The sequence below is a fragment of the Peromyscus maniculatus genome, chromosome 21 (assembly GCF_049852395.1).
Source record: "Peromyscus maniculatus bairdii isolate BWxNUB_F1_BW_parent chromosome 21, HU_Pman_BW_mat_3.1, whole genome shotgun sequence".
Lineage (NCBI taxonomy): Eukaryota > Metazoa > Chordata > Mammalia > Rodentia > Cricetidae > Peromyscus > Peromyscus maniculatus.
In genome coordinates this window covers 42,693,931-42,706,501 of record NC_134872.1, presented here as the reverse complement: position 1 = coordinate 42,706,501, position 12,571 = coordinate 42,693,931, and the positions used below count along the sequence as shown (strand labels likewise).

The 12,571-nt window shown below is 41.2% G+C and overlaps 1 pseudogene; it reads right to left on the bottom strand.

Moving 5' to 3' along the window:
• Positions 1 to 1,076: 1,076 nt before the first annotated feature.
• LOC143269928 (mitochondrial import receptor subunit TOM20 homolog pseudogene) lies at positions 1,077 to 1,770 on the bottom strand (annotated as a pseudogene).
• Between the last annotated feature and the right edge of the window lie 10,801 nt (positions 1,771 to 12,571).

The following is a 12,571-nucleotide window of genomic DNA, read 5'->3' as shown; positions in this document are numbered from 1 at the left end:
GTGTGTGGTTCTAAGCATGGAGCCCCATGTGGAGTGATAGCTGTATTCTTCAAAAGGCATCACAAAACAGTAACAGACAGATTTAAGCCTCTAGAACTCCAAAGTTACTATTCTCACCCTCCAGAAGAGTGAAATTCTTAGAGCATTGTATTATGGACATGGGAGCCCATGCTGCCTCACTATATTTTCTTATAAGTCAGTGTTGCATTAGATTTTACACATTGATGCCGTTTTACTTGATCTTCATTTCTTTTTTCTCCTGACTTTCAGTTTGGCATGATTTTCTTTCTTTTCAAAATATAAACTTTGAAAATTTTTTATATGACTGAAAACACACACACACACACACACACACACACACACACACACACACACACAAATATGAGGTCTCACTATGTAACCCAAGCTGGCCTTGGACTTATAATACTCATGTCTCAGCTTCTCCAGTGGTGGAATTGTAGGTGGGAAGCACCATGCCTTCTTTTCTGCATTCGGTTTTGAAGGATATTTTTGAGTGGTACGTCATTCTGCTTCAACGGCTGCATTCTCTCAACAGATTAAGGTAAAGTATCTCTGGCTTCTGCTAATCTCAGAAGTCTCTGGATGGTGACATCTCTTCTTACGAGGTTTCCTTTTAGAACTTCTGCATGGCCTCCCAAACACCACTGTAGTTCAAGTGTGGGGTTTTGATCTTCTTGGGTTTATTGATGAGGTGACTATTTTGGAACATTTTCAGGTGTTATCTCTTTGGATATTTCTTGTGGACCATTTCTTTTTCCGGAACTCTAGACAGATTTTCTTTCTTTTTTCTTTTCTTCCTTTTCTTCTTTCTTTTTTTGTTTTGTTTTTTTTTTCAGTCTCTGCAAGATTTTAATGCTCAGTTTTCACAAACACAAGTTTCTATCCAATTTGATGACTTACAGTAAAATGTACTAGAGCCTTTAAAAAATGGGCATTCAACTATCCTCCATAGTCTCTTCCAATGTTTTAAAATTCATCACTGTGAGTTTTTACCTAAGACTCTACTGTATTTACATTTGAATTGCATGTCTTAAGAATAAACGAAATCCATGATATTTTGGTTAACTCAGTGTATTTATAAAATGAAAAGTTCTATCAAAATACTTTTCACTGGAAAAAATAAATAGAACAGACAATGGATCTACTCAAAGTACACATTCACTTTGGTAGACTTCAGTGTAGGACAGTTCATGACAAGCATATTTGCCCTTATTCCCCAGAGCCGATCAGCTTCCAAGCTAATGGTTAAATCATTTTTAACTGAGATTTTATTGTGTTGATATCTGGCTCACTCCACATCATCTTCAGCCAAGCTCTGAGCACTTACAATTCTCTGACTAATGGTGGGAAGCTTGGTCAGAAGCATCTGGAACACTGGTGGTGGAAGAGTTTGCTGTAACACTTGCAGCAGCTGCTGAGGCTGTCCACACACAGCGATTGCGTGTGTCAGGTGGTCCACACCCTTCTCGTATTCACCTTGTGCTAATAACTCTTCACCAAGCTGTATCTCTTCAAGGAAGAATTTCTGAACAGCTTCAGCATCTTTTAAGTCAGGTAACTTGGAAAGCCCAGCTCTCTCCTTAGCAAGCTTCTGTTTCTTTCTTTGTTCTCGAAGCCTGTTCTTGAAGTTGGGGTCACTCCGCCTTTTGCTGTCAAAGTAGATGCGGTACCCGATGAAGAGGGCACCGCACATGCCCGCGGCGATGGCACTGTTCCGGCCCTCCATCTTCGCTCGGCTGGGGCGTGCGCCGGGCCTCCGAGCGATCAGAGCAGGCCGCCCGCTCGCCGCTTCCAGCGCAGACGGAAAAGGCCGAGCACCAGCCTTTGTTTTTGTTTTTATTTTTGTTTTTGAGGCATGGTTTCTCTGTATTATCCTGGCTGTCCTGTAACTCCTCTGTAGACCATGCTGGCCTCGAACTCAGAGTTCTGTCTATCTCTGCCCCCTAAATGCTGGAATTAAAGGCGTGAGCCGCCACCACCTGGCTTAGACAGAATTTCTTAATTTTATTTCCTACTTAAGCTAATATTCAGTATCAATATATGCCTCACTATCTCTGTGACCAATTTTTAAATGCATCTCAGAGTAAATGAGTCTAATATGTTAAGATTTCAGTAGAAGTTGATTAGTCCTGTTCCTTGATAGGGTGGTTGGTGTTTGTTTGTTTTTAAAATTAGCTGGTCATTAGAACCTTCTCACAATTTCACAACAGTTATAAAAATTGTAATTCCCCCTTATTTTCATGGGATTTGTTCCAGAGCCCAATGAATGGAATAAACTTGATATGTACTCTTTTTCTCTTATACATGCATGTCTGTGCCAAATTTTAACTTAAAAATTAGCCACAATAAGAGATTAAATCATCACTTTTCCATAGGTTTTACCAGCTTCAGCCTATGACTTTATTCTTTCTTTATTAGGTTGAAAGATTTCACATTTCCCCTAAAGAAGCACTCTGTGGCTTCTTCTTGGCATGTCCAAACAATCATCATCCTTGCTAGGCACAACATTGTAACACTGACAGTGTTATAACAGAGATCTGTACTAAGTGACCAATGAGAGGGTAATATATACAGTGTGGATACCAGGGACACATAGATACTTCATGTTCTAGGTGGGATGGATCAGAGCACATACGTTTTCACCATGCTACTCAGAACAATGAACAATTTAAAATTTATGAATTGCCTAGTTCTGTAATTTTTCATTTATTTTCTCCAAGCTTTGGTTGGTGGTGGCTAACTGAAACTGAAAAGCTGAGTAAGGAGGGCTGAGCGCAATACGAATCTGGGGTTATTTTAGGATTTAAGCTGTTGGTTTGCCAAAGGAAGAAGGGGTTTTGGCCCAGGTCACCATCAGCAAAAAAAAAAAAAAAAAAAGAATACATTGCATGAAAGAAAAATCTATTGTTAATAAAATAAAATAAACTTTAAAAAGAAGAGGAATAAAAGGAAGATACTTCCTGTAGAGGGACAGAAACACGTCTTCATAGTTGGAATCACTGCACACAGTGCTACACTGAGTTTGATCAGCAAACTGAGATCAGGAAATGGAGGGGATAAGGCTGAGAACTGAGTGTGAGCGGTGAGAATCATCCAAGGGTGAGGCACTCAAACCAACCAGTTCTCTGAAGTCTAGTCTTAAGACTTCCTTCTGTCTTCTCAAATACCACCTTCTGTTATTTTTCTTTCTAGAATCTTCTATTCTGTGTTTTCCCCCTTGCTTTCACCATAGAAACACACAAAGCCTTTCCTAACTTAAAAATATACAAGCAAACAAGCAAAAATTATGTCACTTGACCTCAAATTCCCTTCCATTTCCCACTTGATCTTTTCTTCTCTTTCCAGTGAATTGTTTTAGAATATATTCTGTCTTCAGTCTCCCTTTTCGTTTGCATGCTTCTCCACAGCCAACGGCTCTCACTTCTGTCTCTGCACTGAAATCTCCTGACATGGACACAAATGAGGTCTTCATTACAGTAAGCATAACATCCCATCTGATGCTTGCTATCCCAGCCTTTCTGCTAGTACAGGGCAGAAGACGCACTCTTTCCTAAGTCCTTACATTAACTCCCTGCTTCACTAACCATTTTGTACTATGGCAATTTTACCCAAGGACTATTTCTTTAAAAAAAATTTTTTTTACATTGTGTGTGTGTGTGTGTGTGTGTGTGTGTGTGTGTGTGTGTGTGTACGTGTGTGTACCAGGATGTGTGTGGAGGCCAGCCAGATGTGTAGAGTTCTTTCTCCTCTCTCTATCCTATGGGCTCCAGATCATCAAACTCAGGACATTAAGTTTGTCTTCAAGCACCTTGCCCACTGGGCAGTCTCACTGGCCACCAAAGCCCATTTCCTATCTACTGCTTCTTACCTAAATTTAAAAGAATTACCTAGTGTGGCTTCTCAGCAGACGTTGAGAGACTGTTGCATTATCAAATTAGAACGTACAGTGAGATCTTTTATTTAACACTCATAGGTAACAACAAAAGCCAGTAGCTCTGTATTCCATCCTCATCAATACAACTGCTCTCAGAGGTCATCCTGTTCACTTTCAGTTGCATTGCATTTAATTACATAGTTTCAAATGACAATTCTAATTCCATATGATTAAGACATTTTCATTATTCCATAGTTCTAATAACAACTACCTTATTTTTCTATTTCAGACATGACTTTGAATTTATTATAACAAATGATGACTTACTCTCTCTCTCTCCTTTTCCTTCACCAAGATATCAAATTAGTGTTTACTGTTTACATTTTGATGTCTAAATATTTTTTGCTATAAGGTCAAAGGTACATTCTATAATTTTATTTTCTTGTCTAAGGCTTATTTTACTTAAGTGACTAATTGTGTCATGTTCATGTTCTTGCTTCATAATTATCAGTAATTCTTTTTCAACCTCCTAATGGAAATGTACACAACTGCTCTTCATATTTTTTTCCTAGGGCCAAGTGAATCATATAATTTCTTATCTGCTTTCAATTTTAAAATCCTTATTCTTGAACACACACACACACACAGAGAGAGAGAGAGAGAGAGAGAGAGAGAGAGAGAGAGAGAGAGAGAGAGAGAGAGGCTCCCTCTGGAACTTTCCATCATCTTTCACAACACAGATATGTTTGCCTTTAAGGCCATCACACTGTCATCTTGGAATTCCCATTATCCTCATCCAGCCTCAGCAGCTCCCTTGGTAGTCTTTGTCAAGACATTGAATCACAATTAAGATGAACTTGGTAAAGTGGAAGACACTTGTGGCCAGTGGTTGGTGACTTGAAGGATGTTGTCTGCTCAGTGGTCATCCCCAGCTTAAACCTCAGGTGGGTGAGAAATGAACTTTCATTATATTAAGCCACCAAGAATCGGGATCGCTATCTCCCAGACACCAGCTTTGCTGGCTCAACTCTATTCTTATCCTGTTTTCTTATCCTTCCCAGCAAAACAAAGCCAGAAAGAAGTTCATGAAATGTCTCCAGCTTTCCTTTTACTTTGTTCCCTTGTAGACAAGTAACCGGCTGTGCTGAACACCACAGGGAAAGCAGGGGAATGTGTCAAACGACCACAGAATGCTTATTCCATAAGCATTGGATAATAACAACAATAACAGTAATACCATTAATGGCAATAATAATCAACATTCGTCTTTCTTCAGCAGGCCTTGAATAGCATGCAGTGGCCCAAGGACCATTATGACTCGGGCATGACTAGGCCCTGCTGTGGGCTTTTCTAAGGCAAAGGGTTGGGGGTTGGGGGACACCAACCTCTGAGCTTGGTACACAATAGACCATAACCTCCTTCTCTCTGTTGCTTTTCATAAGGAGCCAGTGGAGATCTGTCAGCGCAAAGCTTTCTGCAGAGCCTCCCAGAATGAGAACGCCTAGTGCCCAACGCTTTTACTGGAGAGCACCAGGCAGGCATAATGAAGTCAGTAATTTCTCCTGCCTGCAAGCCTTGAATTAGGCCACATGGTAGAGCTTTTTAGGCTGATTGGGGTGGGGGAGAGAGAAATCCACAGAACCTTAGAAAAATGGTAACGCCTTATTAAATTATTTGAAATCTCTGGAGTTGCATGTCTTCTAGCTCCAAATTGGCATACCTGTTAACTTAAAGTGTTCAAATTTCTCTAAAATATTATTGTATTTAAGACAGAGTGCCATCCCAAGCTGCACATGAATTACAGAGCATCAGGAAAAGAGAGAGACTCGCCGTTTCCCGGCTTAAAACCCTTTACCACAATTAGTAGTTAGTAGCTTTCAGAAACATTTGCTGGATAAGTAACCATGGTCAAATCGCATAATTTTGCCCCACCTCCTCCTCCTTTCTTTCTTTTGATTCCAGGGTTTTGAGTGCTGGCCTGAGAGCTATAATTTCATCTTTAGGCATATTTCTTTAGGCATTCTTAATGAGACATTTGAGTTGTCCAGTCCTGCCTTCTTGAATTCAACCTTTTAGGGATTCGGGCTTGGGAGAATGTGGGAAAAGAGGGAGGTGGAGTGCCCAGGGCTGTGGAGGGAATGAGATCTAAGGGCTGGAGGAGAGCGAGAGGCACCTCTGCTCCACTGTGTGCTCCGCTGTGTCTGAAAGTGTCCAGACACAAAACTTTCCATTCTCAAATATTTATTGCACGCCTATTGGGCGCCATGCATATTCTAGGAATGGGAAATGCAAAAATGAATTGATCATGTTTTCAGACAGCTCTCAGGTCTGTGTCTGAACTTAGCCTAAGTGAACTGCAAGTCCCACTTTTATATTTGGCAAGCTTGGATGTGAAAATAAGAAAGAAAAAAAGTAGTCTTCAATGACCTAAAATTTGGCTATATTGTCTTGGTTCTGGATACTTTTAAATGTCCTTAGTAAGCTATTGCCCTGTAAGTGAAGAGTCTATGAGAAGTACAAATCTTTAGGTAATTCTCTAGTAATTGAAGAAGAGACATGCTGAAATAAATGAAACATGGCCGGCAAATGTTCTCACAGAGGAGGTATCAAGAGCTTTTCCTGCTGGTGTGGGCAGGGTCAGTCTCTGAGTCAGTTTGCTAGAGTTTCTGCTCAGAATGAAGAACTCAGTGTATCTGAGGAACAGAGTTGTAGTGGGAGGTGAGCTTTTATACCACAAAAGCCCTTAATACAGCCTTTCTGTAGCTTACATACAAGTTTGGAGGCATACATGGATAGTGTTGGTAAGTAATAATGTATATTCCTGTGTTTGGTTTCTACTTGACTACCTCCTCACCTTTTTCTCTTCAGTACCAGGAACTGAACGTTGGGCCCAGTTCATTCCAGGCAAGTTCTCTTCTACCAAGCTGATCCTCAGCACCTTTCACGTTTTATTTTGAGGAATTGTTACTAGGTCTTGCACAGTGGCCTTGACCTCAAGAGCTCCCTGCTTCAGCCTCTCACATAGCTGGGATTGCAGATGTGAAACCACTCTGCCTAGCTTGCTTGGCTGTTACTTGAGAAATACATTTGATTTAGGAAGGCTATGAGGACATGGATATAGGTAGACTCAGGTGAAGTATGGAGATGACTTTTCAGGGCTATCATTTTGTATTTTCTTTAGAGAGGTAAAAATTTTTTATTGGTAATTAAAATGTATTTTGTTTTCTTCTTCTTTATTCTGTCTTATTGAGGTCTGCAAGATGACTCAAAGACACTTTCTGCCAAGCCTAACAATCAGAGTTTAATCTCTGGAACCAACATAAAGAGACAGAACAGAACAACACCTGCGGGTCATTCTATGACCTTCACACATACACCAAGATATATGTGCTTGTTCAGGTGTCTTTGTGTATACACACACTGAATAAATGTAAAAATAATTATTCCACTATATTGATCAAAATACTTTTTCATTCCCCTAGTACTATTTTGAATTCACCAATGAAATATAGAGCAAGAAAATAAAATGAGCATTTCCGAAACAAATAGAACAATATTGGAATTAAGATGCCAAGATGCAAGAAAGTGAAAGTAATGAGTGAAAATCCCGAATGGCCAGGAGCCCATGATTTGCCACTTGATTCCATTAAGGGAATTAAAGTATCAGGTGCTGGTGGAATAGAAAGAACCGACTGTGAGTGGCTGACGGACGCAGGCATGCTTTGCAGAGCACAGTCAGCAAACCCCATTTTAGAAGTGAGAAGGCAACCAGATGTTACTCACCTGTCTCTTAGTTCACTGGGAAAACAAGAAAGACATATTTGTGTAGTCAGTGCTTCTTGTGCTGAACATCAGCTTCCATCAACTCTGACTTACGGGAAAGTGTGGGGAGCCTTTAATATACAAAGCAGATGGAGATGGGCTTGTCCAAAGCAGGAGGTTTAGTGTGTTAAAGGAACACAAGGGATGTTTAACTTTGGAGGAACCAAAATTTCCTAGAAGCAGGAGGCTGGGGTGAGAGATAGGCCTTTTGTTTTATGCACAGGAAATTGTGTTCGAGTCTGGGATCTCTGAGGAGAGAGTCTGTGGATCCTGGACTTTAACAAAAGTATTGATGGCCCTGTGGCTCATAATAGGGTTGCTAGATGCTTGTTCTGCAAAAGAGAGTAGGTTGCAAAGGTTCAGCTTGCCTGCGTTGGTGGTGTGGATTCCAGCAAAGGCATGCCAGTTGTGACTCCAGAAGCTGAAAACTAAGGTTTACCTCAGTGTATCTGAGTTATACAGCTGTAGATTTCTTGGAAGATTTCAAGTAAGGGGAAAAGCCACTCTCCAAAACGACCAAGGTACCTCTAATATACTGGTATCATACTACATTTAACGTAAATTAGAAAGTAAAAAAATAAATTCTGCTCTTGGCTGCTCTGAATGCTTGTGTTTGTAACTTTCCTCCACGTACATGTAGACTGTTGAGTGTTTTCAGATTTTGTATAAATGGCATCATACGGTTAAAGGAATGGGATGAGTGAGTAGAGCTGTGTGTGTTGTGATACTTTTAAGAAGATCTGAAGCAAATATCGTCAAATGTTAACATTTGTTAAATCTGGATGGAGAATATACAGGTGTCTTGTAAATTTTTATTCACGTACTTTTATGCATGTTTGAACATTTGGAAATAACAAAAAGTAATAAAGGTGTGGGGATGAAGTAGTGAGGACAAAGATAAAAGCCAGCAAAGTGTTCCTGGACCCCGAGAACCCCAGGGTGCTCAATATTGACTTCATTTGCAGTGCCTCCCAAATAGGTTTGTTCAGATTCCTGAGGTCACTTTTTCATTTTCATTGAAGCCTTGCCTATTTCATGACCTTGCCAATGGAACAGAACCCTCAACCTTTGATTACCAACCTGGGTTTCCATGTTTCAGTGGAGTTGCAACTACTCTTTCAGGGATTTGGTTCAGAAGTCTCTGTTCACCCCCAAGGAATTAAATTCAAGCCATTGACTGTATCACCAAATGAATACATCAGGTACAGCTTTTCCTACCACTACTGTGACCTCTGTTAGCTACCACCCCCTGCCAGCACTTCAAGCAGCTACTGCTCTAGTAATCGCAAAAGTGAGTTCATCAAAATTAAAAACAAAAAACAAAAACAAAACAAAGCACACTGAAATTAAATCCCTTTATTTACCTGCCCCAAACTTACAATGGTTTCCCATTATGCTTGGAATAAAATTTAAACCTCTAAGCATGGCCTATGAGTCTGCTCCTATCTCCACATCTCTTCTGTGTCCCAGCTACCTTTAGTTTTGGCATACTCCATACTCCTCCCCCCCCCCCCCGAAAGCTGGGAGACCTCTGCCTTTGTTCTTCCCTCTGCCTGTGACCATGTTTGTGGAGCTGGCTTCTTCCCTATTTTAGGTCACAGTTCATGCTCTTCCCCTTTACCAAAAGTTCTCAACCTGTGGGTCATGACAGGTTGAAGGGCATCAAATGACCCCTTTTCAGGAGTCCCATATGAGAATCCTACATGTCAGATATTTACATGACGATTCATCACAGTAGGAAAATTACAGTTATAAAGTGGCAATGAAATAATTTTATAGCTAGGGGTCACCACAGCATGAGGAGCTGTATTAAAGGGTCATAGCATTAGGAAAGTTGAGAACCACTGCTTTAGACTGTAATTTAAGGTGGTTTCATTTCTATATTCCTTGTCAACTCCTATTTTTGCTTTTTTTCACAGAACTTACTGCAACTTACAGGTATTTTACTGTCCAGATGGACAGCTTGGTTTTCATATCTCAGTGGTTTTCAGCTTCCCAGAGTCTAAGGCCCTGTGTATTTGGGGAATCTCCAACAGACTAAAGCAATGCCCACTCTCAAAAAAACATTCAAAATGTTCAACATTTTGTTAAAGTTCCCTATTTTGTGGACACATGGCCTGGACTGTACCGTTCATATCATGTGTCCCTGACTTAACCTGGCCTGCAAGGTGATGGGTTGAACAGTAAAAGTTGCAGTGGCTGCAGATAAGTGATAAACCTTTTTCCCAGACGCTCCAGGGCCTTAGTTACAGAAGAACTGACTTATCATACACCCCTCATGCAGGGCCTGTGCAAGCTCAGATGTGTCTCTAAAGAGGAAGCTGGGGCTACGTATGCTGTCTTCTGGCCCTGTGGTATGATTACATTGCCTACTCCTCAAGCTTGTTCCTTCAGTAGTCTTGATTCTGGGAGTTACTCAGTAGAATGCCCTCTAAAAAATACCCTTTTTGTCTAAATTAGCTTTAATTTGTTTTTGTTTGACTGTCAATTTGTGGAAAATCATGAGGACTGTGAGGGATGTAGGTAACAGCGTTTAGGGAGGTTCTGTCTGGCCAGGAAGGACCAATCTTGCACTAGCAGACCCTGGAAGCACATGCCTCCTGAAGTTTTGGACTCAAGATGTCTTATTTGCTTTACTCTAGACTCAATGACAAAAAGATTGAAAACAGTTTTATCAAGACCTGTGGCTTTTGCAGTTAGGTTATGAGTGACCCATACCATAGTGCTAAGCAGTGGAACATTGGGCAGGAGAGACAAACTTGCTTATTACTCCCTTCTGGTCTGCAACAAAAGGGAAGTTAGAGATGTTTGGAGGGAAATCTCTGAAAATTGCCAACGTTTTAAAAGCTTTCCTCCCAACTAATGAGAGAGGAAGGGTTGGTGCTTCCCCCTCTTCTCAAAGAGGGGAGCTTTGTGAGAAAGACTCCAGGGACTCAGTTTATCTTCTGGAGAGACAGAGCGTCGGACTTTCACTCAAGCCCAACAGTGGTTCTCTCAATCTGTGGTTGGCTCCTGACTATCAGATGGTGGGGTAGACTAGGTACCACTGAAAGTAACCAGAACTTCCTGAATTTGGCAGGACAGTTGTACTTTGAAAGTGGAGCTAGTCTCTAAATTCTGTCCTGCAGTCCAAGCCAACACATGGAATACTAGAAGCATGAAGGGTGGAAAAGGTCACAAAGGGTCATGTAGAGGGCATTGACTCTGTCCAGCGAAATGCAGGTATGCAATTACCAGCAGAGGTCTCGGAAACCACACAAAGGTGACCAAAGAGAGAGCGAATCAACAAGTGGCACTGTTCCATACCCATAGGATATTTCTATGAGATGAAGATAGCCCTAGTTCCATAAAAATTTTCTGCCTTAACTTCCCACCACCAAGTAGCAACTTCCCCTTCCTCCTCTACTGGGCCTGTACTTGAGGATGTGGAAATTACCACTCTGGGCCAAGTGACTATTTATCACCTAGATTTCTACAGTAGTTTGCTAACTGGTCTCCTTCCTCCTTTGTGGTGATATTTTATTTGTGCACCCCAATAAAGCTTATCTGGGGATCAGAGGAAAAAACCAGTCACTATATTAAACATGGAGGTCAGGCAGTGGCAGCACATGCCTTTAATCCTAGCACTCAGAAGGCAGAGATTCATCCTGAACTCTGTGAGTTCAAGGCCACACTGGGAACAGAGCCAGGCATAGTGGCACATGCCTTTAATTTCAGCATTAGTTAATCATAGAGATCTGGAGGACTGTACAGATAGACAGGAAGTGATATAGCTGGGGGGAAAAAGGAAGTAAGATGGCAGAGCAAAGAAAGTTATATAGGCATGAGTATACAGGAAGTCTCTCTCTCTTGGGCTGAGGATTTCCTAGTGGTTAGAACTTGTGGATGCCTTGTTTTATCCCTCTTGTCTTTCAGCTTTCACCCCAATATCTGGCTCCGGGTTTTTTAAAATTATAAGACCATTTAGTCATTCATATTAGACTCCTGGCTTTGCCCTTTCCATCTGTCTTCATCACAGAAGCCAAGAGATCCTGACACATGCTGTACCAAGCCTTGGCTCCCTGCATTTCTTCCAGTCTCATGTTTTTCTGCTCTCCTTCCCCGACCTGCACACTGCAGACTCCTCTTGCTGTTTCTCAATAATCCAGAGCATGTGGGTCATAGGGCTTTCACTTTTCTGAATTTTGGACCTGGAAATTCTTTCTCTGGTTATCCATGACTTTACTCCATTTCTACTTAAATGTCACTTTCACTGGGTACTTAAGTAGCTCTTCCATTACACTTGCTGACTATCTGGCCTACTAAATTCTTTACTCTAGAAGCTATCACTATGATGTTGCATGTTTATCAAGTAGAATTTACGCTTGATAAAGGTTAAAAAAATGGGTCTGTCTTAGTCATTGCCCTATGTATAGCCTTCTAGATCAATGTCTGATTAGAATAAAGTTTTAATTACCTCTTATTCCAAGAATGGGACAGCAGTGGGTGGGAATGGCAGTATATCCAGACAAAGAAAAACCTAATCTTTCCTCTATAGCATATAAACATATCTCTGGAGACCCACAAAGGTTTCCTAGGGAGATCTGAGCTTGCTTTACCCAGCAGAGCTTCATTAGAGGATTGCTTGACCATGTGCATGGGTACTAAGTGATTGGATGGGTCTATACTTGGCTGAGCTAGGGAGAGGTCTTTGCTCCACCCCTTGGCATTCCTATAAAGACCCCTTTAGAAGAGACAGGAGGAGCCAGTGGATAATGATCCAGGCCCTCCCCAGGCTATCCTGTGTTTCTGTCTGTTTCTCTCCCCTCTAGCCTTCTATCTAATATCTTTTATCCTTCTCTCCTCAAGAGTACC